This window comes from Ochotona princeps, chromosome 24, assembly GCF_030435755.1.
Source record: "Ochotona princeps isolate mOchPri1 chromosome 24, mOchPri1.hap1, whole genome shotgun sequence".
NCBI classification, from domain to species: domain Eukaryota; kingdom Metazoa; phylum Chordata; class Mammalia; order Lagomorpha; family Ochotonidae; genus Ochotona; species Ochotona princeps.
Window position 1 is genome coordinate 2122530 of NC_080855.1, and position 22391 is coordinate 2144920.

The 22391-nt window shown below is 41.3% G+C and overlaps 2 pseudogenes across 1 annotated transcript; one reads left to right on the forward strand and one right to left on the reverse strand.

Annotated features, from left to right (window-relative positions):
* Window positions 1-22391, reverse strand: part of LOC131483223 (cytochrome P450 3A6-like) — a 125844-nt pseudogene that overhangs the window by 7745 nt on the left and 95708 nt on the right.
* LOC101531558 (ras-related protein Rab-6A-like) lies at window positions 19071-19617 on the forward strand (annotated as a pseudogene). The gene has a single exon (XR_192206.2). The product of XR_192206.2 is annotated as a ras-related protein Rab-6A-like (transcript).

Consider the following 22391-nt stretch of genomic DNA (forward strand, 5'->3'; position numbering starts at 1 on the left):
GCTCCGCTACAGTTCCCTCTGCACACTCTCAAAGCTGCTGAGCAGTTGGGAGGCACGCTTCAGGGGACTGAGGACAATGGCTGTGGACAAACAAGTCAGACGCTAAAATCCCAAAACAACAGGAGGCAAAAACACAATGAGGAGAAGTATCAGAATAAGTAATGACCCAGAAGAAAGATCAAGCACTCCCTCCCAATACAACAAAAAACTAATCTCAATATCTGAGATGCAAGATGAAGACATAGAGGAAATACCAGAAAAGACTTTAAGAAACTAGTGATGAAGTTCATCAGAGACAGTGAGAAGCACTAGGAAGAGTCCAAGGTATTCAAAAACCATGCCACTGCAGAAATAAATCGAGTCAAAAAGGGAATCCTCAATATAGAGCACAAAATTGAAAGCCTAACCAACAGAATGAACACAGCAGAGGACAGAATATCAGAATTGGAAGACATTCAGAATGAAAGGCAGCAGCTCATCAGTTGGAGACAAATCTAGAGAAAGCCAATAGGTCCATGCAGGAAATGAAAGACAACCTCAAAAAAATCAAATATTAGAATAATAGGCCTTCCCGAAGGAGTGGAAAAGAAGACAGGCTTGCAATGTGTGCTCAATGAGATAATACAGGAGAACTTCCAGAACACTGGAAATATAAATCCAGCACAAATCCAGGAAAGACAAAGAACCCTCAGCAGACACGATCCAAACAAATCCTCACCCAGACGTGTGGTCCTCAAGCTACCTTCAGGTGAATACAAGGACTCTATTCTAAGACAAGTAAGAAAAAAGGATAAGATTACTTTCAGAGGAAGGCAAATCAGAATCACAGCCGACCTATCAGAAGAAACGCTCCAAGCAAGGAGAGAATGGGGTAAAACCTATCAAATCCTGAAACAAAATAACTGCCAACCAAGAATAATGTACCCAGCAAAGCTCGCATTTGTATTTGAGAATGAAATCAAATACTTCAACAGTAAAGAGAAACTCCAAGAATACATCAACACGAAACCAGCTCTGGAAAAATCTCCTCAGGAAGATGCTAAATCCAGAAAGAAAAACTGAAAACCAAAATCAAAGATGGCAAATGGGAAGACCTCCCCACTAAAATCCATACAAGGAGAGTCAACCAATCAGAAACTCTAATAGTCGCAAATACACCCTTGCACACTTACACACATTCATGGAAGCCCAAAATCACACCCTCTCAATATTGTCTCTAAACAAAATGGACTAAACTCACCAATCAAAAGGCATACATTAACGGAATGGATCATCAAACAGCATCCAACTATATGTTGCCTACAAGAGACACATCTAACCAGAAAAGCCTCTAAGAAATTTAAAGAGAAGGGATGGAAAATGACATTTCATGCCAATGGACGACAAAAAAAACTAGCGTAGCTGTTCTAATCTCAGATGACCTAGACTTCAGGCTGACAGACATGAAAAAGGACAGAGCAGGAAATTATACATTGGTGAAGGGATTGATCCACCAGGAAGTAACTACAATCGTGAACATATATGCACCTAATTCCAATGCACCAAGATACGTGAAGCAATTACTTACAGAATTAAGGGGAGACATAGAGCGCAAGGGATGTGCCAAATACAGGAACTATCCACACACCTCCAGGAATTAGAAAAGCAGCAGCAGAAGAGCCCCACACACAACAGGAAACAAGAAATCATCAAAACAAGGGACAAAATTCATCAGATAGAAACAAAAAAAAAAACTATACACAAAATCAATGAATCAAAAAGCTGTTTTTTTGAGAAGACAAACAAAATAGACACTCCACTGGCCCGACTGACAAAGAAAAAACAAGAGAAAGCAAGAATTAACAGCATCAAAGATGAAAAAGGCAACATAACAACAGACGTTGCAACCATTAAGATAATAATTAGAAATTACTACAAAGCACTGTACTCCAACAAATCAGAAGAACACCAAGAAATGGAAAAGTTCTTAGGCTCACACTGATCTTTAATCAGTGATTAAAGATCTTCGAACAAAGAAAAGCCTGGGCCCCAGACAGCCTCACTACAGAATTCTAAAAAACATTCCGAACAGAACTGACCCCAATCCTCTACAAACTCTTCAAAACAATAGAAAAGGAAGCAACCCTTCCAAACTCATTCTATGAAGCCAACATTACCTTAATCCCAAAACCATACAGAGATTCTACAGAGAAAGAAAACTACAGACCTATTTCTCTGATGAACATTGATGCTAAGATTCTCAACAAAATCCTAGCCAATAGAATTCAAAAAATCATCCAACAGATCATTCATCCGGATCAAGTAGCATTCATCCCTGGAATGCAGGAGTGGTTCAACATAAGGAAATCCATCAATGTGATACACCACATCCAAAAACTGAAAAACAAGGATCACATGATAGTATCAATAGACGCAGAAAAAGCTTTCGACAAAATCCAACACCACTTCATGCAAAAACCCTAACCAAGGTAGGCATAAGAGGAAAAGTCCACAACATAATCAAAGCAATTTATGAAAAACCCAATGCCAGCATCATACTGAATGGAGAAAAACTGAAACCCTTCCCACTGAGATCGGGAACAACAGGGATGTCCACTTTCTCCACTGCTATTAGGCATAGGCCTAGAGGTAGTTGCTGAAGCCATAAGACAAGAAAAAGAAATCAAAGGAATCCAAATGGGAAATGAAGAAGACAAGTTTTCACTACACGCAGATGACATGACTCTTTACATAGAAGAGCCAAGAGGCTCAACACAGAGACTGCTAGAACTTATACGAGAGTTTGGTAGAGTGGCAGGTTACAAAATTAATGAACAAAAACGAACAGCCATGTGTATATAAACAGCCCCAAGTTGGAAAAAAATCTAACCAGCAAGATACCTTTCAAAATAACAGAGAAAAGTATGAAGTATCTGGGAATTAACCTAACCAAAAATGTAGGAGACCTATTTGAGGAAAAATACAAACCACTTAAAAAAGAAATTGAACAAGACCTCAAAAGATGGAGCTACATCCCATGCTTCTGGATAGGTAAAATCAATACCATTAAAATGTCTATATTGCAAAGGCAATATATACATTCAATGCAATTCCAATCAAATTGCCAAAAACATTCTTCATGGAAGTGGAAACAACGATTTAAAGGTTCATCTGGAAACACAAAAAACCACAAATAGCTAGAACCATCCTGAAGAACAGGAAGTTAGCAGGGGGAATCACAGTTCCAGACCTCTGGACATACTATAGGGCAGTGGTTATCAAAACAGCCTGGTACTGGCACAAAGATAGAGAGGAAGCTCAATGGAGCAGAATAGAAACAACAGAAGGGAACCCACACAGATACAACAAAATAATCTTTGACAAAAGGACAAACGATAATCCTGGCAAATGGGAAGGTCTCTTCAATAAATGCTTTTGGGACAACTGGTTGATAGCCTGTAGAAACAAAAACATAGACTCACATTTCTCACCATACACCAAGATCAAATCTAAATAGATAAAAGTCCTAAACCTACATCCAGAAACCTTCAAACTTTTGGAAGAAAATGTTGGAAATACTCTGCAAGATCTAGGGGTAGGTCCCGACTTCCTAAAAAGGACTCCAAATGCAATAAAAATCAAGACCAGAATAAACAAATGGGAACTCATCAAACTAAGAAGCTTCTGTACAGCAAAGGAAACAATCAATAAAGTAAAAAAGCAGCCCACAGAATGGGAGAAGATCTTTGCGCACGACATAGGTGATAGAGGACTAATCTCCAGAATATACAAAGAACTACAAAACAGCCAAAACACCAAAACAAACAAACTGCTCAAGAAATGGGCACGGGAAATGGGCAGACACTTCACAAATGAGCAAACCCAAATGGCAAATAAACATATGAAAAAATGCTCAAGTTTCCTGGCATTAAGGGAAATCCAAATTAAAACATCAAAGAGGTACCACCTAACGCCAGTAAGACTGGCCAACATGGATAAAAGCACCAACAACACTTGTTGGCGAGGTTGTGGGGAAAAGGGAACCCTACTCCACTGCTGGTGGGGCTGCAGGCTGGTACAACCTCTATGGAAATCAGTATGGACAACATTCAAACAACTCAAATTCAACATACCATATGATCCAGCAATAGCACTCCTAGGAATATATCCAGAACACTTGTTTTATGAGAAACCAACATGCACTCCTATGTTCATAGCAGCAGAATCAGTAATTGCAAAACATGGAAGCAGCCAAAATGCCCATCAGCAGAGGATTGGATAAGAAAGTTATGGTTCATCTACTCCATGGAATACTACTCAGCTACTAAAAAAAACAAAATGCAGTTCTTTGTGGCCAAATGGGCCAAACTTGAAACCATAATGCTAAGGGAAATGAGCCAATCCCAAATGGTTAAATACCACATGATTGCCTTAATTTAAGAGATATGATATTATGTATAACATATTATGTTATGTATGTTATATGTTGTGTATAAACCAAAACTGAAATGTCAATGAGGTGGTCACAGAAGGTGGTTAAGAAATTACATTTACTCTTAACATATTGGTTACTCATTACTATGTCAATTAATTCCATAAAAGATGTAAATTTTCGCTGATGGTATGTTGGCGCTTTTAATGGACTGGGATGATGCTCTGCTGGCTCTGTTTTCAGACCAGAGAGGGTATGCCTAAAAAGCCGTTGAACTTGACTGGACAATAAGATGCTGGTCTCTATGTTTGGTATATGCTTGCAATGGGGGATTCTCAACTGAACTTGAACTTTGGTTATGCAACAAGGTGGAGGAATCCACCATAGTGGGATGGGTGGGGAGAATCCCAGTACCTATGAAACTGTGTCACATAATGCAATCTAATTAATGAATTAATAATAATAAAAAAATTCAACACAAAAAAAGAACTCGCATTTATTTTTAACATATTGATTACTCATTACTATGTCAATTAATTCCATAATGATGTAAATTTTTGCTGATGGTATGTTGGAGCTTTTAATTGATCGGGATGATACTCTGCTGGCTCTGTCTTCAGACCAGAGAGGGTATACTTAAGAAGCCATTGAACCTGAGTGGACAATAAGATGCTGGACTCTATGTTTGGTATATGCTTGCAATGGTGGAATCTCAAATGAACTTGAGCTGTGGTTATGCAACAAGGTGGAGGAATCCACCCTGGTGGGATGGTCTGGGGAGGGTTGGGGAGAATCCAAGTACCTATAAAACTGTCTCATAATACAACCTAATTAATGAATTATAAATAATAATAAAAAACCAAGAACCACATAGTCACAGAAATACAACAAATGAAAAGTAAAATCCTTGACCTAGAGCACAAAATTGAGAGCCTAACCAACAGAATAAATACAGTAGAAGAGAAGATCTCTGAAACGGCAGTCACGCAAAATGAAAGTAGCCAGCTCATTAAACAGCTGGAGACAAGTCTGAAGAAAGCCAATAAGACCAAACAAGAAGTGAAAGACAACCTCAGAATATCGGATATCAGGATTCTTGGCCTTCCTGAAGGAGCGGAAAGAGAATCAGGAATGCAAATGGTGCTCGATGAAATTATACTGGAAAACTTCCAAAACACATGGAACATGAACCCAGCAAAAATCCAGGACAGTCAGAGGACTCCCAGCACATACGACCCAAAGAGATCTTCACCCAGACATATGGTGCTCAAGTTCCACTCCAGCAAGACAAAGAAAGAATCCTGAGACAAGTACGAAGCAGAGAAAAGATCACATACAGGGGAAAACCAATCAGAATCACTGCTGACTTCTCTAAAGAGATCTTACAAGCAAGAAGAGATGGACAAAGACCTCCAAATCCTGAATCAGAACAACACTCAGCCAAGAATAATGTACCCAGCAAAGATCTTATTTGCATTTGAGAATGAAATCAGATACTTTCATAGCAAAGAGAAATTAGAAGAACATGCCAGCACAAAACCAGCTCTACAAAATCTCCTTAGAAATGCACTAAATCCAGAAAAAAAGTAGGCTAATCATAAGCAAAGATAGCAAAAAGGAAGGTCTCCCCACTAAAGTCCACACAAGGAGGGGCAATTATAAGATATCAACATCCACAAAAATACATACATATGGAAGGGCAAAATCGCAACCTCTCAATATAAACTCTTAACACAAATGGCCTAAACTCACCAATCAAAAGAGATAGATTAACAGAAAGGATCATCAAACAGCACCCAACAATCTGTTGCCTACAAGAGACACATCTAACCAGAAAAACCTCTAAGAAACAGAAAGTAAAGGGATGGAAACAGATATTTCATGCCAATGGATGAGAAAAAAAGGCTGGGGTAGCTGTCCTAATTTCAGATGATATAGACTTCAATCTGGCACACATTAAAAAGGACAGGGAAGGACATTATATATTGGTGAAGGGATTGATCCATCAGGAAGCAATTACCATCGTGAACATATATGCACCAAATTCAAACGCACCTAGCTACGTGAAGCAATTACTTACAGACTTAAGGGGAGACATGGATATACACACAATGATTTTGGGTGATCTTAACACCCCGCCAACAACAATACACAGATCAACAAAACAGAAACTCAACAAAGAAACAACAGAGCTCATACAAACAATAGAACAACTGGACTTGGTAGACACTTATACAACATTCTATCCTAAGACCACAGATTATACATTTTTTTTCAGCAGTGCATGGCACCTTCTCCAGGATCGACCACATGATAGGACACAAAGCAAATCTAAATAACTTCAAAAAGATAGAAATCATACCATGTACCCTCTCAGACCACCATGGAATGAAACTGGAAATCAGCAATTCAAAATGCCCCAGGAAATACAGAAATTCTTGGAGGCTGAACACTACGCTATTAAATGAACAATGGATCAGAGAAGAAATTAAAGATGAGATCAAAAAAATCTATGGAAACCAATGAAAGCTCTGACACAACATTCCAAAATTTGTGGGACACAACCAAAGCAGTGCTACGGGGTAAACTCATCGCAATTGGAGCTCATGTCAAGGCCCAAGAGAGGCACCAAATACAGGAACTAAACACCTACCTCCAGGAATTGGAAAAACAGCAGCAGAAGAGACCCACACACAACAGGAAACAAGAAATCATCAAAACAAGGGAGGAAATTAATCAGAAATAAAAAAAAACTATACACAAAATCAATGAATCAAAAAGCTGGTTTTTTAAGAAGATACACAAGATAGACACCCCACTGGCCCGACTGACAAAGAAAAAACAAGAGAAGGCAAGAATTAACAGCATCAAAGATGAAAAAGGCAGCATAACAACAGACACTGCAACCATTAAGATAATAATTAGAAATTACTACAAAGAACTGTACTCCAACAAATCAGAAGACCACCAAGAAATGGAAAAGTTCTTAGATTCACACCACCTGCCAAAACTTAGCCCAGAGGCAACAAATGATCTGAACAAACTCATAACTGAAGCAGAGATTGAATCAGTGATTAAAGATCTTCCAACAAAGAAAAGCCTGGGCCCCAGACAGCCTCACTACAGAATTCTAAAAAACATTCCGAACAGAACTGACCCCAATCCTCTACAAACTCTTCAAAACAATAGAAAAGGAAGCAACCCTTCCAAACTCATTCTATGAAGCCAACATTACCTTCACCCAAAACCGGACAGAGAACCAACAGAGAAAGAAAACTACAGACCTATCTCTCTGATGAACATTGATGCTAAGATTCTCAACAAAATCCTAGCCAATAGAATTCAAAAATCATCCAACAGATCATTCATCCGGATCAAGTAGCATTCATCCCTGGAATGCAGGGATGGTCAACATAAGGAAATCCATCAATGTGATACACCGCATCCAAAAACTGAAAAACAAGGATCACATGATAGTATCAATAGACGCAGAAAAAGCTTTCAACAAAATCCAACATAATTTTCTGCTAAAAACCCTAACCAAGGTAGGCATAGATGGAAAAATTCACAACATAATCAAAGCAATTTATGAAAAACCCAATGTCAGCGTTATACTGAATGGAGAAAAACTGGAACCCTTCCCACTGAGATCTGGAACAACAGGAATGTCCTCTTTCTCCACTGCTATTAGGCATAGGCCTAGAGGTAGTTGCTGAAGCCATAAGACAAGAAAAAGAAATCAAAGGAATCCAAATGCGAAACGAAGAAATCAAGCTTTCACTATACACAGATGACACGATTCTTCATGTAGAAGAGCCAAGAGACTCAATAGAGAGACTGCTAGAATTTAAATGAGAGTTTGGTAGAGTGGCAGGATACAAAATTAATGAACAAAAATCAACAGCCATAGTGTATATAAACAGCGCCAAGATGGAAAAAGATTTAACCAGCAAGGTACCATTCAAAATAACAGAGAAAAGTATGAAGTATCTGGGAATAAATCTAACCAAAAATGTAGGAGACCTATTTGAAGAAAACTACAAACAACTTAAAAAAGAAATTGAACAAGACCTCAAAAGATGGAGTAACATCCCATGCTTCTGGATAGGTAAAATCAATATCATTAAAATGTCTATACTGCCAAAAGCAATATATACATTCAACGCAATCCCACTCAAATTTCCCAAAACGTTCTTCATGGAACTGGAAACAATGATTCAAAGGTTCATCTGGAAACACAAAAAGCCACAAATAGCTAGAACCATCCTGAAGAACAGGAAGTTAGCAGGGGGAATCACAGTTCCAGACCTCTGGACATACTATAGGGCAGTGGTTACCAAAACAGCCTAGTACTGCACAAAGATAGAGAAGAAGATCAATGGAGCAGAATAGAAACAACAGAAGAGAACCCACACAGATACAGCCAAATAATCTTTGACAAAAAGACAAACGATAATCCTGGCAAATGGGAAGGTCTGTTCAATAAATGCTGTTGGGACAACTGGTTGATTGCCTGCAGAAACAAAAAGATAGACCCACATCTCTCACCATACACTAAGATCAAATATACATGGATAGGGCCTTGCGGCATGGCCTAGTGGCTAAAGTCCTCACCTTGAAAGCCACTGGATCCCATATGTGCACCGGTTCTAATCCCAGCAGCTCCACTTCCCACCCAGCTCCCTGCTTGTGGCCTGGGAAAGCAGTTGAGGATGGCCCAATGTATTGGGACACTGCACCTGTGTGGGGGACACGGAAGAGTTTCCAGGTTCCTGGCTGGACTCTATGTTTGGTATATGCTTGCAATGGTGGATTCTCAACTGAACTTGAACTACGGTTATGCAACAAGGTGGAGGAATCCATCATGGTGGGAGAGTTTGGGGAGGGGTGGGGAGAATCCAACTACCTATGAGACTGTGTCACATAATACAATGTAATTAATGAATAAATTTAAGCTTTTTTTTAAATTTTAAAAATAAAAAAAGATGCTAAACATACTAGTCAATTTTTTTTGTACTCTTGGGTATGTTCCTGAGGGAGAAAGTGCATTGGTGAAGCAATGCATGTGAACTCACCTTCCAGTTTGAGAGCACAATATGGGAAAGAGTAACATATACCACCTCTACACACAGCACCAGCATATTATAGCGGCACAGGGCCAGGCATTCCAGCACAATACCTAAGACACCTCTCTCCCATATTTGAGTATCTGTGCCCCATATCTGTCCCTGCCTTCTCATTTTAAATACACACTGATATGTATTGTAGGCTGCTGCAGGATGGCTCAGCTAACAGGTTACCTCTATTCTACTTGCAAGGCCTGGATTCAGTTGAACTTCTCAGCTTTTGATCAAGTGTAGTCATGGATATTGTGATCCACACATCCATCAGAAAGTGGGTAAATTCAAACCTTCTCCCCTGAGGAGAACTTCGTCTCATAAAACTCAACATTCTATGCAAGTATGTGAAGAAAAGACAGCAATTCAAACGACACTCATCTTGCCGTAGCCCATGATATTACCCAGGAAAGGCAGAGGTGTTGGACCAGGAATGCCCAGCTTCTTAAAAGGCCATGTGTAGAGGTGCCATATCTGTAAAGTCAAGGAGGAGTCAGGTCACAGGGGTGATAGTTTACATAGAAGAGACACCTGCTCAGGTATCAGATTAAGAACTGGCACTCTGTGTGGTTTCATTTGGAAATGGGCCAGGCTGAGCTGGACTGCTGCATTAGCTGACAGGTGCCAGAACTAGTTGTGAGTCATATTAGGCTGGACGGCAGTAATCCAGGGAAGGTACAGAATTCAGTGCTGTGGACATCCCTGATTTAGGAACCATGAACACTCCTGTGCTGGCCTATCGCTTGGAGCACAAGAACCAGGTCTATGTGTGGAGGTGGGGCATTCTGACCTAAGCAACAGCACCTATAAACCTTCATGATAGCCAGATGGGATGTGCACTGAGTAGGAACAGGCTGCAGCAGAAGATGACAGAATCCAGGGCTGAGTGCAGTCCTTGTGGGGGTCTTGGAGGTTGCGTCACTTAGTCTGCATAACCCACTGTTATGCATCAGGCAGGACTGTACCACAGCACCCATCAACACACATGAGGGATGGGGTAAAATTGGAACTGACCAAACAGTATGGTATGTGTGCTGGCTACTGCAGGTGACATAGCACACCTGACCTGCACTGTAAAATAAGCACAACAGTCAGGAACAAGGTAATCAAAATGAGATTTCTTAGAGGACTCCCAAAAAACTGCTAGGCTCAGATGCTGGCCTCCAGGAAAATCACAGGATGTATGGTTGTACTTTGAAACACATGTTTTGGGACTGGACTACCTCAGTTACTGATGTTTGTGTGGAGGAGAGCATGTCCCGATGCACACCAGGGTCATGACAGCAGTTCATCTAGGCCAGCAGGGTATATCAACTGACTCATCAGAGCATGGAAAGCAGAACAGATTGGACAATTTTGGCCAAGCATTGAATCACGTTCCTAGGTTTGTGGATGCCATAGGTGGACTTTGTCAACCAACAGACCTTGGGAAGATTTTCTCAACACTGGAGTAAAGAAACCAAAACTTCTCAGAAGTCTCAGAACTAGTGAAATATCTCCCTTGAGACACTCTTCCACAATTGTGGGTCTCTAAGGCATCATCAAAGGATTGATCCCCATCCCAGGGTTCTGAGGTAGTCTGACATCAAGGAATAGCATCTGCTGCCCTCTTCACTGCAGACTCAGGACAAAAAGAAACAAAAATAAAGTAAAAAATGCCACTGCCCAGCAGCGACACTTAAAATGATGAGGCACACTCTGGGGGTCTGGGAAAAGCTGGAACTGTAACCGGACACCTCACTGTCAAAAGTGGCTGTATTTAAAACCTTCTCTCTGCTGTTCCTGTCTCCATTGGTCTAAGCTTTTGTCCCTGCTTCTTCTCTCTGGCACCCTTCCTCCCACCCAGTCTTCTTCTCCCTTGTTCATCCTTTCTCTGTCTGTTGTCCTTCCATCCATCTGTTTTCTGTCTGTCGTCCTTCTGTCCATCGTCCCCGCCTAGCTTTTTCTGGCTAATTTTATATCGCTCTCCACTAATCACTTCTCCTCGTGTGTCCACTTGGAGCTACATGATAGGCCAGTAATCACAGCGAGAGCATTAACCTATCCCTGTGACTTGCTGTTTACCTGCTGGTGAGACCAACTCCACCTCCTGGCCCTGGGCCAGCAGCCATCTTGCGATGGCCCCTCTTATTCTGGCTTTCCTATTCTGGGGAGCGGTTTCAGCACTCTGCTCCCCACACCTCACCCATTTTTATTTTTTAACGGGGAATTATGATTTTCAGGGGTTGGTTTCGACCACCTTCAGGGCCACGGAGTGTTAGGGTCCTTTCCAGCAAGGTTCCAGTGTCAGTGGGTGACTTCCAAGCTGAAGACCCTGAACTAGCTGCCGAAATTCCTTAGAGACTTCCCAACCCCAATTCTAACAGTTGTCGAGGGGTGTAGAATCATATCTTCTGTAGCTACATCCTGCTGTTTTAGGGGCATCATAGGTCCTGCCTTTTTGGGGTTTGGGAGTCTCTTCCTATCTCATCTAGTTCACAGGTCCATCTTATAAGCAGTCACTGCCAATGGCTATGCCGCCTCTCAGAAAGAAGAAGCCACTGCCTCTTAAGGCTGACCTGCCTCTTAGGGCTGACCTGCCTCTTAGGGCTAAAATCTGCCTCTTAGGGCTATCCTGCCACTTTGGGCTAGCCCACCTATTAGGGCTAAAACCATTTAACTGCCTTGAAGGTGAAAATAAGATCCCATTCCTTGTTCTCTCTGCCGCTTTTCTTCCTTCCTGCTCTTGTTCCCTTTCTCTGCCACTTTTCTTCCTTCCTGCTCCTGTTCCCCTTTCTCTGCCACTTTTCTTCCTTCCCACTCTTCTTCATACACTTACGCCAGCATAGGCCGGGAATTCCCCTTTGACACATTTCTTATGCTGACGCAGGCTGAAAAATTCACCCTTCCTGCATTTTCCTCTCTGTCACCTTTCTTCCCGTTCCTTGTTCCACTTTCTTGGGCGTTTTTCTTCCTTCCTTGTTCTGTGTCTCTCTGCCACTTTTCTTATGGCAGCACAGGCTGGGAATTCCCCATATGGGCCACCAGATGCCACTGCCCAGCAGCGACACTTAAAATGATGAGGCATACTCTGGGGGTCCGGGAATAGCTGGAACTGTAACCGGACCCCTCACTACCAAAAGCGGCTGTATTTAAAACCTCTCCACTGCTCCTGTCCCCATTGGTCTAAGCTTTCGTCCCTGCTTCTTCTCTCTGGCACCCTTCCTCCCACCCAGTCTTCTCCCTCGTCTGTCCTTTCTCTGTCTGTTGTCCTTCCATCCATCTGTTTTCTGTCTGTCGTCCTTCTGTCCATTGTCCCTGCCTAGCTTTTTCTGGCTAGTTTTATATCACTCTCCACTAATCACTTCTCCTCGTGTGTCCACTTGGAGCTACATGATAGGCCAGTAATCACAGCGAGAGCATTAACCTATCCCTGTGACTTGCTGTTTACCTGCTGGTGAGACCAACTCCACCTCCTGGCCCTGGGCCAGCAGCCATCTTGCGATGGCCCCTCCTATTCTGGCTTTCCTATTCTGGCAGTGGCTTCAGCACCCCATTTGCCACAAAAAAAAATATGTCTCACACACATTCCTCCATGCCTCAAACTCTCACACTAATCAGAACCCATATGGACACTAATCCCTTTCAATGAAACAATATTAAAAGGAGGGTAAAAAAATTAAGAAGAAAATATAAATTGAATTTGGTGGTATTCTGGTACCTTGAGGCTACCTGAAAAGAAATATCAGAGAAAAAATAAATCTCTATACTAATGCTAACTTGTTAACATTACAAAAACTGTGAAGAATAAGGAAAAGATAGTTGCAGATTGCTGCCATGTCTGCCCTTCTCTGAAAATCACCATTTCACCTAGTGCAAGGTTGACGAGTCAATTCACAGGGACAGGTGGCAGTAGAGGAGTTCCAGGGCAGGAACACAGAGGGGTAGAAGAACTGAATCTGAGCCTCCACTGAAGTCCGGGGTTCTGGGCTGCTGTGTGTCAATGATGCATGGACAGTGGAAGGGAGAAAGGCAAGAACCAACCACACACACAGGGAATGATTACCCACACTCCTGCAGTGCAGTTGCAGACTCACAAGGCAAAGCTACTGCAGATCAGTGCAAGTCAACTTCTTCCCTCAGAATCTCGGGAGTTAGGCCCTGGATGAGGATTCCCCTGCACTTGGCACACATGTTCTTATAACCTATCTCAACTGAATTCTAACTACACAGCATGGGTCAAAGTGAGAGTCAATTAGCATTTCGTCTATGAAACAGATGCCATTAACACTTCCTACAGGCAGAGGTTGGGAACTAGATGGGGTGAGATATGTCTGTAGTCTCACTGAAATGTGTAATTATCGTTCTATTGGAATCACCAAGCACTTAGACAACTTCCCCTCTGATCGTCAGAACAGATGAATGAAAGACAAGCCTCTTTACCATTCCAGATGCAAGACTAAAGGAGAAATCAGATGGACAGCAACTCACAGATACAGGGTTACCAGACTGGTAGCCATGAGAACCCAGTTTTCTAAGGAAAAATCTGGCATCAGGTCCATTGTCACTCGCTGCTACAGCTCTCTCTGAGTGTTCCCTGCATCTCTGTGTGCTGCTCTTTGCTGGGCTGTGCGAGCACAGTTGCATTGCCCTGTAAGCCGTGATCCAATCAAGGTGACTGCAATATTTATGTACTGGAGAATGAGGTGTAGCTGGACATGCAACAAATAGGATATTTACTTGTGCCCTGCCTGCAATCTGGGACTCTCTCCAACTTGGCAGTTGACAAGGAATCTTAGACACCTCTTGTTCATCTCTGTCAAGTTCATGTTCTGAGCCAGATCAATTCTAAGAAAAAAAAAAACACCCCAATGAACTGTGACAGCAAATCTTCCGACCCAAACTTTCCCTCCATTGCTGCCCACATTCAAATAATCTGAAATCCGCACAAATAACCCACACCCCTTCCCATAGAAGGCTGCTTGTCCTTCAAACGCCAAAATACATAGAAACCCTCCAGGTAGCATCATTCTTCATCAAACTCCTCTAGTACACAAAGCACTCTCTTCTCCAGGTATCATCAGTCCCACACACACATTTCGGTCACTGTCTTCTCTGCCCTCCAGTATCACTATCAGTTCCACCTGTGCTTTCTTTACCACATCACAAGCATTTCAAGGGCATGGCCTGGTCGTAGTTTCTGTTATGTCCCTAGCTTCTGCCAAAGTGTGTCTCAACAGGTTGGTTGAATCAGGTCATAGTGCTGGATCCTGTATGCCCTTTCTCAGTGACACTGTGAGAACATTGCATCTTCCTAGATTATTACCAAAGCAAGAGGAGCTATCAGGGCCTCAGTTCCCATGACTGAACATTGTAGGTGATCCACCAGGATTCTGCTGCCACAAAAGTTCCTCAAGAATGGACCAGATGGAACCACGACTGCCTTGAGCCACATCAATTCAGGTTGTGTTGTGTGTACTCAGAGACCTGCAATAGACTAATAAGATTCCATTCACAGTGGCTCTCTCTCTACAGGAAGATTATGTATCCAAAAGAATGAGTGTGACACAAAAAAACCACGAATAGCCAAAACCATCCAGAAGAATAGGAAGTTAGCAGGGGCAATCACAGTTCCAGACCTATGGACATACTATAGAGCAGTGGTCATCAAAACAGCCTAGTACTGACTGGCATAAAGATTGAGAGGAAGATCAGTGGAACAGAATAGAAACAACAGATAGAAACCCACATAGATACAGCCAAATAATCTTTGACAAAAAGACAGACAACAATCCAAGCAAATGGAAAGGTCTGTTCAATAAATGCTGTTGGGACAACTGGTTGATAGCCTGCAGAAACAAAAAGATAGACCCACATCTCTCACCATACACCAAGATCGAATCTAAATGCATAAAAGACCTAAACCTACATCCAGAAACCTTCAAACTTTTGGAAGAAAATGTTGGAAACACACTGCAACACTTAGGGGTAGGCCCTCACTTCCTAAAAAAGATTCCAAAAGCAGTAGAAAATGTGATCAAAATAAACAATTGGGACCTCATCAAACTAAGAAGCTTCTGTACAGCAAAAGAAACAATCAACAAAGTAAAAAAACAACCTACAGAATCGGAGATCTTTGCACACTACATAGAAGATAGAGGGCTGATCTCCAGAATATACAAAGAGCTACAAAACAACCAAAACACCAGAACAAATAAACTGCTCAAGAAATGGGCATGGTAAATGGGCAGACATTTCACAAAAGAATAAACCCAAATGGCAAACAAGCCTATGAAAAAATGCTCAAGTTCCTTGGCAATAAGGGAAATCCAAATGAAGACAACAATGAGGTACCACCTAACGCCAGTAAGGATGGCACACACACATAATACCACCAACACTTGCTGGCGAGGATGTGGGGAAAAGGGAACCCTTCTGCACTGCTGGTGGGACTGCAGACTTGAACAGCCTCTATGGAAATCAGTTTGGCGAATACTCAAACAACTGAAAATCAGCATACCATATGATCCAGCAATAGCACTCCTAGGGATATATCCAAAACATCTCCTACACAAGAAACCAACATGCACGACTATGTTCATAGCAGCACAATCAACAATCACAAAAACCTGGAAGCAGTCAAAATGCCCATCAATAGAAGACTGGCTAAGAAAGCTATGGTTCATCTACTCTATGGAATACTACTCAGCTATTAAAAAAAAACGAAACGCAGTTCTTTGTGGCCAAATGGGCCCGACTGGAATCCATCATGCTAAGAGAAATGAACCAATCCCAAAAGGTTAAATACCACATGTTTGCCTTAATCTGAGATGAAAAGATGACAACTTGGAAGATAGTACCTGTATATTGTAATATTAGTGCAATCTCTAACAACCTGTATCCAATGCAATAAGATAATGCAATATAATCTATAAACCAACAATTAATGTCAGAATACTTAAGATCTACATTGAAAAACTGTAAAACCTGCTTTACACTCAATATGCTATGTTAACCTGTAATGGGGAGGGAGTGCAGGGAAGTCTTTCAGGACCACAAAAAGAGAAAAAGTACAATATAGCCTATCAAGATCAAATCTGGTAATTCATAGACAACAGACTCAAAGCGGCACTAAACAATAGCAAAACTACTATAACAATGCATGAGGGGGGAATTGGGTGCGATCCTGACAACCTCTTAACAGGAGGTCATGTGTTTGTAGCAGGGGGGCACTCCTGAGTGGAGCAGGTGGTAAGGAGGAAGCTTGGATCCCAACCATGAAGACGCCCAGACCTTCACCACAAACTATTAATACGAGCAACAAGGACTATATCCCAACTGCCAAGGAGGCCACAGGGAATTGGATGCCCTCGGAGGCCGAGTATTCTGAGGTCACCCACCCCGAACTGGAGCTTCTGCATGGGATGGAAGAAGTCCAAATACTACCGGGCAGAAACCAACGTCATCAGAAAGATAACCAGAAGTCCTGAGCGGTTCACAGAAGCAGAACAACAAACGTCCTTCAGGACCAGGGAGGAGAGCTTTCTCTGGTCTGAGCCTGGCTCCACCTCTAGACCCCCGCCCTCCCTTGCAATGACCATCGGGATTGCTTCAAAAACCCCTCACAGCAAACAATCAATCATACAAACTAAAAAATCCTAAAATAAATAGACAAACAACAAAAAGTAGAGCTTGAAATCTGACAGGAAAGAGCTGGCGTGGATTGGCTCATGCCTTGCTGGGTGGGACACAAAGATTAGTCACTCCTCACCATGGTGTTGAGGATTTTGCTGCACAACCCCTACCCCCCAAAAAAATGTTCTGCACCTTAAATGTCGACAAATATCTTGTTAGAGTTACAAGCCAGTCTGGATTATCCTAAAATCTGCCAAGATCAGCAAAATTATACTTCAACACAACAAATGGCTAAATACTAAAATGAAATAGACACGAGAGAGCTGAATAGTACCTTATAACCATTTTAAGGTATATAGCAGCCGGTCCTGTATATAAACTAAAATTGAAATGTCAATGAGATAATCATAGGCTGTGGTTAGGACTTGCTTTTTTTTTTTTTTTTTTTAACATACTGGTTACTCAAAACCATGTCAATTCCATAATTTTGCAAATTGCTATTGATGTTATATTGGGACTCTTAATTGACTGTGATGGTATTCTACCAGCTCTAACTTCAGAGCAGAAATGGTCTCCCCAAGAAACTGTTCAACCCATCTGGACAATAAGTAACTGGACTCTATGCTTGGTATATGTTTGCAAGGAAAGAATCTTGATTGAATTTGAACTGTAATACTGCATCAAGGTGGAGGAATCCACCGGGGGGAGGGGAGGGGTTGGGAGATTCCCAGAGCCTAAGAAACTGTCACATAATGCAAAATAATTAATAAAAAATATGGTATTGTTGGCAAAAAAAAAAAGAATGAGTGTGACAAAAACACAAGAGAGCAGCTCACATGTCCACATGGACCTCGACCACCTTGATCATCACGGTCATGGCAGATGTCACCTTAGGCAGCACAGTCAACACCAGATCTTTAACAATACAATTCAGAAATTCTGCTATGGGACAAAATGGATAGAACATACCAAATAATTTCCTTGTCAGGTGGGGGGTTTATGATGGATGGTAAATCCTGACCCTTAATTTGGTATGGAAGCCTGCTTACAAAGGCTGGGAGAAGGAGTAGAGTTTCCTTTCTACCCTCCATGCATTGCTGCACAGCTATTGAGAAAAGAGGGATGACCAAGACCTTATCATTACTTCTCATGTTCTAGTTCTTTGTGTAATGTGTTTCTCCTGATAGACAATTCCTATGCCTCTCCACAGCACTGCTCACCAAGTGTCTCACACTTTTCTTAATCAATCCTCATTGTAACTCTAGGAGATAGTTAGTAATGAGATTGTCCTGGTACTCATTTTGTCATGGTGGAATCAAACAGATAGAAGAGAGATTTCCCCAAACAGTTAAAACAAGAAGCCATAGTGACACATGCACAATGTTGGCCAGAGGAATGGTAAGCTAGCACCTGGGCTGCCCTGCTGGGTGCCAGAGGCTTGTGCACTTGGCACGTTGGACTGCAGCGATGTCAGCATTAGCTGCAGCTGTGGGAGCTGAGAAGCTAGGTGTAAGAGGTCTCAGACATCTCTGAGGATGCCACTTCACCACCTTCAGCCTCTTGCAGCTGGTCTCCATCTTGGGTGCTGAGACAGAGAAAGGTACTTGCGTCAGGAGCCATGAGCACAGCCCTGATTGTTTTGAAACCTCCCTTCATCTCAGCTCCCAAGTTGTGGGCCTCAGTCATTGTTAGGCAACTCTAAAGGAAGACAATGGAAGCTGCTGCTCTCCAGCTTTGATTCTCCAGTGGGTCGTGCGCCTGCTATTGCACTGACCCACACTTTTTTTTCCCTCGTTTTTCTTTTTTTCTTCTCTGTCAGCCAGTGGTAGTAGGCATCGGTGCGGGAAGCCTTCTGGGCTGAAGCTGCAGCAGCTCCTCTGGGTTGATAATGTCCGTGGAATGATACTTCGGGAATCCATTGAGTGTTCCTAGGAGAGGAGAGCATTGGAAAGACATTCTTGATCACCAAATTCATGTATGATATTTTTGAAAACACCTACCAGACAATTGGCATTGATTTTTTATCAAAAACGATGTATTTGGAGGATTGAGCAATCAGGCTACAGTGTATAAAGTTTCCATAGCCTCATTTCCACTTACTTACGCAATTCTGCTGCAGCCATAGTAGTTTATGATATTACAAGTGTCAATTGCTTCCAGCAAACTACAAAATGGACTGACGATGTCAGAACAGAAAGAAAAAGTGGTGTTATCATCATGCTAGTACAAAATGAAACAGATGTTGTTGACAAGAAGCCAGTGTCTACTGAGGAAGGAGAGAGGAAAGCCAGAGCTGAATGTCATGTTTATTGAAACTAGTGAAAAAGCAGGAAAAACATAAAGCAGCTTTTCTGATGTGTGGCAGCAGCTTTGCTTGGAATGGAAAGCACACAGGACAGAAGCAGAGAAGGCATGATTGACATAAAAGTGGAAAAGGCTCAGGACCAGCCAGTCGGCAAAGGCTGTTCCTGCTAATACCAGCCACACCTTCACTTCACACTGCTCCAGAAGCCCACTGCTTTGGTCCGTTTCCTCTCATTGACTGCAGTGTGAATATTGGCTTGAGCCTTTCCCCTTCAGTAATAACATGTAATAACTCATCATTGCTGCCTGTCACGTGGAGATGCTCTGTTAGCTTCACAAGTACAAAAAAGTCACTGTCTTCATTATTTGTACTTTACACATAACCAAAAGATTCAGTACATTCCAGTGATAACTTAAAAGTTAGATACATTTTCCTAACATTATTCCTTTTTAATATTATGATAATGTACTACAAAATGATGGAAATTTCAACAGTCGTATCAGTGTGGCTTGGTTAAGAACCAGTAAGTGCTGGCCCAGTGCGATAGCATAACGGTTAAGATCCTCTCCTTGAATGTGCCAGGATCCCATATTGGTGCCGGTTCTAATCCCGGCAGCTCCACTTCCCATCCCGCTCCCTGCTTGTGGCTTGGGAAAGCAGTAAAGGATAGACCAAAGCATTGAGATCCTGCACCCACATGGGAAACCCGGAAAGAAGTTCTTGGCTCCTGGCTTTGGATCGGCACAGCACCGGGTATTGCGGTCACTTGGGGAGTGAATCATCGAACAAAGATCTTCCTCTCTGTTTCTTGGCAGCACTTGGCCGACCTCCTTGAGCTCTCCATGCTTTCCTCACCTTCACTTAGTCACCATTCCCTGTTCTTACCTTTTCACCCTCCCCCAAAAGAGATAGGAGGAAGCAAAGCAGCCATCTGTCCAGGCTTACTGGAATTATTAATTGTTGTAGACTTCATTTGCACTAGGCAAAGGGCCAAGACACCCAGCATGATTGTTAAGCATTATAGGAATTACTTGAACTTTCTTTGAAGTCAAACACAGCAGTCATGGAAGTCAATGCTTGAATGAGGGAAAGCTCTGGTGTGTCTTCAGATGAGTCCTGAGCAACATCCTGAGTACTTACAAGTACAAGAAAGATAGCTTTCCGACAGAAACCAAAATACCCTTTCATACGTGTTTCCTTATACTTTTGGAGAGAAAAGGAACACAGTGCTTCAGAACAAATTTTGCAATATTCAATTCTAAATAGCAAATCATAAAATTCTTACATGTTTTTCTCTCCTCTCTTCCTCACCATCCACCCTAAGAAAATCATAAGATTCTAATGAACCTATTTCTCTCATGATTTTAAAATTCTCAAGGTAACATTATTCTGTTTGAGGGGGAAAGTCAGCCTTTTTGAACTATAGAGTTTGAATGCGTTTCTTTTTCTTTATTCTGTGAAGTCAAGGCACTATATAAGACAAGTTCCTAGTGGAAGGACTAGTGGAAGAATTTAAATTTGGCACTATGACCAAAATCACTATACCAAGTAGAAATGATGACATCAACAAAAAACACAAAATCACAGAGAATATGCTCAGGACAATTGAGGTCAAATTAAAGATGGAAACAGATTTTGTTAAGTTAGCCTTTAGAGGCAGATTAGAAAAGTATACATTGAAGAAGAGCTTAATGTTATGCAAATTCATGCCTTATATTTTAGCATTTTTTTAATGTTGGGCCTTTCAGGCTGGTTTTGCTTTTTATTAGATCTGTATTGTTCAGGTAATCAACTGATGATTAGTTTTATATTTAAGCTGCAATTAATCCTTTCTTTGCTAAATATTGTTTCTTTGCTTTTTCTTTAAAACCTTCAATATTTAGATATTTTGTTGGATTTTCATAGAGCTTTATCACCATGGCAATATGTATTTTCCTTAAAGCTCTACAGACAAATATACTAGCAGTGCACACCTTTACTTTTTGCTACTTATTATGAGATTGCTATGTAAGTTAATAAACTCATTTGTAAATACATTGTTTGTAGGAAGAAAATTTCTGAATTATAACTCTGAAAATTCTGCTGAATTTACATTGTAAGCATTACTTAACGCATTATAAAGATGAAAAGACAATAAAAATATCTTCATAATTCCTTATCTCATCATTGCAACAAAACCATTAACAGGAAAGCCTTATTTCCCTGTTTTCCTTCTGTTCCACTCCTCACTTATTGTCACCTTGTACTATATGGAGACCACTCAGATTATGGATCTGGATAGAGACATGTTTTCACATTTCATTAGCCCATATACCTGTAACTCACACTCAAAGAAAGGATGAAGTTGTAAAGTGCTTTTATAATATAATATTATTGCTAAAGCCAAGGATTAACTCTTTTGTTTTATTTTGACTTGGCTTGTCCTGAAATAAATATCAATACAATATGGAAAAAGAAAAAAAGAAGCCATAGATTGAAGTCCTATCTAGTGGCAACAAAATGAATCAGTGTCATACCTATTGGGGAAAAGTGCATCAGACTTGCATTAGGTAATATTTTCTTGCACATCTCCCAGGAAGCTTTCATTGTAATTATGAAAATGCTCCAGAACTGATTGTAATCACAAAAACAACACACACACCTTTAGCTCAGTACCAACCTAAAAATCCACTAAAGCTTTGAAATCAGCAGAATTTTTTTTGAAAGTCATATCCATTTTCAGATTCATTCAGGTTTTTTTTTATTAATTACATTGCATTATGTGACACAATTTTATAGGTACTGGGATTCCCCTCATCCCTGCCCAAACCCTCCCCCATAGTGGATTCCTCCACCTTGTTGCATTACCCAAGTTCAAGTTCACATGAGATTCTTTAATTGCAAGCATATACTAAAGATAGAATCCAGCATCTTATTGTCCTGACAATTAAAATTCAACGGCTTG